Raw genomic sequence first — 5,956 nt, 5'->3', positions numbered from 1 at the left:
CACATCAGATTATTGAGGCTCCGCTATGGAGGGTTCCAGCTGGCCCGGGGACAACAGAGGCCACACTCCATTCTACCAGAACGCTGGTTCTCAGAGTGGGGTCCCCAGACCAGCAGCATCAGCCTCACCTGGGAACGTGCTGGAAACACATTCTCAGGTCCCAAGACAGACGTACTGAACCAGAGATTCTGGGGGTGGCTCCAGCCCTCCATAGCTTAATAAACTCTCGGGGCGATTCTGATGCGTCCTGAATTTGAGAATCACTGCCCTGCATCCCCGCAGTTGCTCCCTCTGTGCTGCAGGGAGAATCATAACACCCACCTCACGAGGTTGAGGTCGATGTCAGCTAACGCCGCATTCTGGGGCCAGGCATCTTCCAAGCCCTCTGCAAGTATTCATTCCTTTAATTTCTACGAGAGAGGAACTAATACCATCCTCATTTCACAGAGGAGGAAAGGAAGGCACAGAGAGGTGAAGTAACTTGCCCAGGACCACACAGCTAGTAAGTGTGTGTGGCTCTCGAATCCAAGCTTTTACCGCTTAACCCACAGAAAGCCTCCAGCAGAGGGTCTGGCGCCCAGAATGTGTTCCGGGCACGGCTGAGGAAGGGATGATGGCAATTCGTCTTGCCTCACCTGAGTTTGAAATAATGCTCCGCATTTTGTAACTATGAAATCTGCCGCCCTGTCAAGATCGAGGCATGAGTCAGCTGCGAAGGCAGCCTCCGTGTCTGGAACCCCAGGGCAGCCTCACCATTCATGCAGCTTTAAGACCGCAATATACCATCTGGAGCCTCTGGAAGCCTCCCAGTTTGCCGTGGACTCTGACAGAGCTGGGCTGGAACTCTCATTTGGCCTTTCAGAGGCTGTGTGACCTTGGACAAATCGCCTCACCTCTCTGATCTTTAGAGGACCTTTCCTCATCTGTAAAGTGGATGGTGACCTGCTGACCTTGCAGGATTCCTGTGAGGGTTAGAGAGGCCCCCCCCCCTTTGTGCCCAGCCTGGAGCTGGCCGTCCAGAAGCAGCTTGCTCCTCTTCCCTCCCCTTCTCCGCTGCTACCCCAGTGGAAAGACCAGCTCTGGACCCAGGCAAGCTTTGAAAGAAGAAGAAATGGGTTCCCAAACGATCAAACTGCCTTTGGCCTCCACCTCATTGCCCTTTTCCAGATCTCTTCGAAACAGCCACCCGGCTGGGGTTTCCGGGGTGAAACTGACACCTGCTGCTTCCAAGCTGGGAGCTAAGTACCCTGCGAGGGGAAGGGGAGGTGTCCTGTCTGCGCCACCACCACCACCACCACGGCCTGGGGCCCTTCAGCAGTGAGAGCATCAGAGCATCCGCCTTCTGCGAGGCGGTTTGGCCCAGACATCTGAAGCTCGTTAGCTGCCTGCTCCCAGGGGGCTGACTCCGCCTGGAGAGAAATATCCCAGCAGAGCCACAGGGGAGGGAGCAAACGAAGACCAGGTGAGATGTGGCCACAGAAGCGGGGCGGGGGGGGGGACAGGCAGGCAATAGTCTCTGAGTGGCCTCTGGGGACCTGTGGAGAGCAGAGGAGGCTGGGAAAAAGCACCACGCCTGTGCCCAGCTCCAGCCCAGCCATGGGCTTGCTAGCTTTGCAAACTGGAGATGGGGGATGGGCGGGGGGGGGCTTTCCCTCTTTGGGCCTCAGTTGCCCCATGTGTGCCTAGGAGGAGGGGGGCATAAGGCACACACTGAGGGCCTTCCAGCCCTGACCTGGTGGGGTCTCAGCTCCTGAGGTTTGGCCCCCATGCTGGTGGGAGTCAAGGATAGGGGGTGGGTGGAGACCTAATTCAGAGATGGAGAGCCAGGGTCCCTTCCCCAGACGTCAGAGGGGAGCTGGGGTGAGAAGACGGGAAAATAATACCGCATTTCAGATCAGCCAGCCAGGGGCCCTTGGGTGGCAGGGCTGGTGTGAGCTGAGCCTCAGAGACGAGGGTCCCAGCTGGGCAGGTGGCTAAGATCAAGATACCTTTTCCTTTTGTGGACCCTCCACTCTGCCCAGCTGTCCAGACCATCCACAGCTAACATCCACTTAGCAATTTTTATTAACTCCTTGTTTACTGCCAGCCACTGTTCTAAACACCATAACACAGATTAAAATGACTTAACCCGAAGTTCCCACTGTGGCTCAGCGGTTAAGAATCCTACAAGCATCCATGAGGATGTGGGTTCGATCCCCAGCCTCACTCAGTGGGTTAAGGATCCGTAGCCTGGGAACTTCCGGGTGCCTTGGGTGTGGCCCTTAAGAGACAAAAAAAGCCTGGAGTCTGGCTCTCATCTGGACATCCTGACCTTGACCTTTCTGAAGCTTGGACAGCTGGCTCTGACCACATCACTCAAGATCGCTGCCTCCTCCCAACACTAATATAATCGACACCAGGCCGTCTCCCAGTCTAGTGACAGGAGCACCTTGGTCCCCTCCCAGTCTCCTTCCCTCCTGGGAGTCAGGTTTTGGGGGAGGCCTTGCCTGGTGGCCTGGAACCCGAGCAAAGGGCGAGGAGGGCTGGTGCAGAGAACTATTACACCGACCTCGGCGAAGCCAAACCGTGTGCCCCTCAAGCAGAGTGGCCCCTGCGGGGCTGGGATGGGCACGGCCCCCAGACAGCTCCTACCTGCTGGGCTGTGCTAGGCGGGCACTCAGCCAAAGTGGGCTTCGCTGCACCTCAGCTTTTCTCTGGACGCCTGCTCCTAGGTTGCTGCATCCTTCCTTTGGCGGGTGAACACCTCTGATGACCAAGATTGATGCATTTACTTCTCATGGGGCAATCTTATTACCAGCATTTCCAAGACAGGCCCAGAGATGGAGCCCTGCCACCCAGGTTCATGGAGCCCTGCCGCCCAGGTTCACAGAGACTGGCCAGGCCTGAGACCACCGGGATCCCAGGCTGATCCTGATTAACTACGGCATCGCCTTCAAATACGGAAAATGAATTCTACAACGGCAGAAACGTTAGCAAATACAAACAAGCATGGTCACTTATGATGGAGCATGCGAATGTGAGAAAAAAGACATATGCATGTATGTGTGCCTGGGTCACCTTGCTGTACGGTAGAAAAGTGACCGAACATAGTAAACCAGCTACGATGAAAAAAATAAAAATCATTTATAAAAATTAAAATAAAAAAAATAAAATTGGAGTTCCTGTCGTGGCGTAGTGGAAACGAATCCAACTAGGAACCATGAGGTTGCAGGTTCAATCTCTAGCCTCGCTCAGTGGGTAAAGGATCCTGCGTTGCCGTGAGCTGGGGTGTAGGTTGCAGACGAGGCTTGGATCCCGAGTTGCTGTGGCTGTGGTGTCAGCTGGTGGTTACAGCTCCGATTAGACTCCTAGCCTGGGAACCTCCATGTGTCGCAGGTGTGGCCCTAAAAAGCAAAAAATAAATAAAATAAAATCGATGTTTCATAGAATAAAAAAAAAGAAAGAAAGAAAATACAAATAAGCAAAAGTGAAAATAAACTAACTTTCGGTTTGTTTCTTGGAGAAACTTCTACGGCCTTCTTCATCCCTTCTCTCCCCCTGGGCCTCAGCCACCGCCCCAATCCCAGCATAATCAATACCTCACTGCCTTTTACCAGCGGCTGTTCCCTGAGGACTCAGCTTTGACAGCAGATCCTGGAAGAGAGTCTGAGACCGGATTCTGGAAAGGCCTGGCGTCTCTTCCGGAACAGCAGAGCTTCTGCCCAAACAGACTGTCTGAGTGCAGAGGGAGTCGGAAATCCTTCCGGCCAGGAGTCCAGAGCCTGCATCCAGCCCCGCCTGGTCAGCGGATGGACCCCGTGACCTTGGGCCAGTCCCTGCCCTCTCGGTGTCCTCCGCTGGAAACTGCAGACTTGGACTTGACCAAGTGGCTTCGGTCTGTCGGCTGCTCTTGGGCAAGGACCCTGCCCTCTCCGCTGAGGTGGACCATGGCATTTAGCATCAGAGGGCAGCGTCTGAGCTCCCCTGGTGATGGGCAGGGCTGTGTGGCTGTGAGCAGGGCGCCCCACCTCTCTGTGCTCTGCTCCCCACGGAGACGCAGAGCAGAGCACCCTCCCTCTGTGCGTCTCAGGGCGGCCGTGGGTCCCACGAGGGGGCGGGCCTCGAAGACCTCTGGACGATGCAGAGCGAGGAGCTGTACCAGACTCGTGCCAGAGGGTGCCCCTGCCTGCCCGGAGCCTGGCTCTATCCCGCCTCCGCCCTGGCTCAGGGAGTCTGGTCCAGGCTTGTAGATGGAGCCGCTGGCTGCCCACGGGCTCCCAGAGTCCTGGAGGGAGGAATGTGTGAAACCGGGGCCCAGGCCACCGCATGAAGTGTCCTTAATGATGCCCAGAGGGCCTCGGGCCTGTGACATCACGGACCGCAGTTTCCCAAGTTGGAGCTCAGAGGGCTAAGGCCATTTCAAAACACAGCACTGCCTTTTTTTTCTTTCTCTTTCCATTTTGGCTAAGACATCCAATGTGACAGCTGCTGCATTAGGAAGATGAAGAGGCGGGGTTCGTAGGCTGACTCAGCTTTATGGGACCCTAAAAACAATGGGAACCCTGGGGAGTCTGGCCCCTGCTTCCTCATGCCCACCTGACCTTGGCTCCTCCGGCAGGACCAGGGTCAGGGGAGGACAATAATGACTTCTGCCCTCGGCCTGCTGTGTCTTATGACTGGATGTTTGTGTCCCCTTCATGGTCACACATTGCAGGCCTGCCCCTGCCTAAGTGGGAGTGGGATGAAGAAATGAGGGTGGGGCCTCCACGACAGGATGTGTCTTTATAAGAAGAGTAAGAGCCCAGAGATCTTTCTCTCTCTCTCTCTGGGAGTCCGCAGAGAGGTCATGTGCCCACACGGTGACATGGCAGCCACCTGCCAGCCAAGAAAAGGGCTCTCACCAAGAACTGATCCGCCAGGATCTTGATTTTGGACTTGCCAGCTTCCAGAGCTCTGCGGGATAAATGTTATTTGAGCCACCTAATCTACCGTATTTTGTTAGAGCACCCTGAGTGGACTAAGACATCTCTACGAAACAGACATAATAACCCCTCCCCTGACAACTGCCATTAAGAAATAAATGCAGGAGTTCCCGATGTGGCGCAAGTGGTTAACAAATCTGACTAGGAACTATGAGGTTGCAGGTTCGATCCCTGGCCTCGCTCAGTGGGTGAAGGATCCAGCGTTTGCCGTGAGCTGTAGTGTAGGTTGCAGACGCGGCTCGGATCCCGCTTTGCTGTGGCTCTACTCCGATTAGACCTCTAGCCTGGAAACCTCCCTATGCCATGGGTGTGGCCCTAGAAAAGACAAAAAATAGAAAAGTAAATAAAAAAATAAAAAAGAAGTAAATGCAATAATAGCTAACTTTTCATTTACTCGTGCATTTACCCAAAAGCAATATCTGTGCAACAGCCTCTAGGTATCACGCATTCCTCTGGGAGCTGGGGTACAGCAGTGAGCACGCAGACAAAAGGCCCTGCCCTGTGCAGCTGACCTTCTAGGAGGGAAGACAGACGGTAACCCGATAAGCAACTCATGGATACAGTCTTTTGGATGGGGGAAGGTAAGTGCTATGAAAAGAATGTTCTGGAAAGAGGCTAGAGTTCCGCAGGGAGGGGCAGGCCTGTTTGCACTTTTTTTTTTAGGCAAGGAATAGATTGATTAAGATAGGATGCTTGTGAGAGAGGCAAGTGGGCAGGCACAGAAGCTCTGCCTGTTTGCACTATTTCAAAGTGGGGTCAAGGCAGGCCTCTGGGAGGAAAAGGCTCTGGGGAGGGCTGAGGAGGTGAGAGGAGGTGTGGTCGTTTGTAGGGACGGGCTCCCCAGCTATGAAAGGACACTGGCTATTGCAGGAAGCAGGGTACCAGCTGGAAATGATTTCTAGGTGTATCTGCTGCCTCTCATAAGCCCTCAGTTCCATTCTGGGCACGGGCAGGCTCTCAACAGTCAAGGGCATAACTACAGATGCTACAGTCTC

The 5,956-nt window shown here is 54.5% G+C and overlaps 1 long non-coding RNA gene across 1 annotated transcript in view; it reads left to right on the top strand.

The window, feature by feature from the left end:
* Positions 1-3,095, top strand: part of LOC125111628 (uncharacterized) — a 3,525-nt gene extending 430 nt beyond the window's left edge. The window contains exons 2-3 of the long non-coding RNA XR_007130908.1: positions 1,168-1,462; positions 2,712-3,095. This is a non-coding gene — a long non-coding RNA (uncharacterized LOC125111628). The remainder of the gene's footprint in view (positions 1-1,167; positions 1,463-2,711) is intronic.
* The last annotated feature ends 2,861 nt before the right edge of the window (positions 3,096-5,956 follow it).

Source organism: Phacochoerus africanus, chromosome 11 (assembly GCF_016906955.1).
Source record: "Phacochoerus africanus isolate WHEZ1 chromosome 11, ROS_Pafr_v1, whole genome shotgun sequence".
Lineage (NCBI taxonomy): Eukaryota > Metazoa > Chordata > Mammalia > Artiodactyla > Suidae > Phacochoerus > Phacochoerus africanus.
The sequence above is the reverse complement of the archived record's forward strand: the minus strand, read 5'-3'. Positions and strand labels throughout refer to the sequence as shown.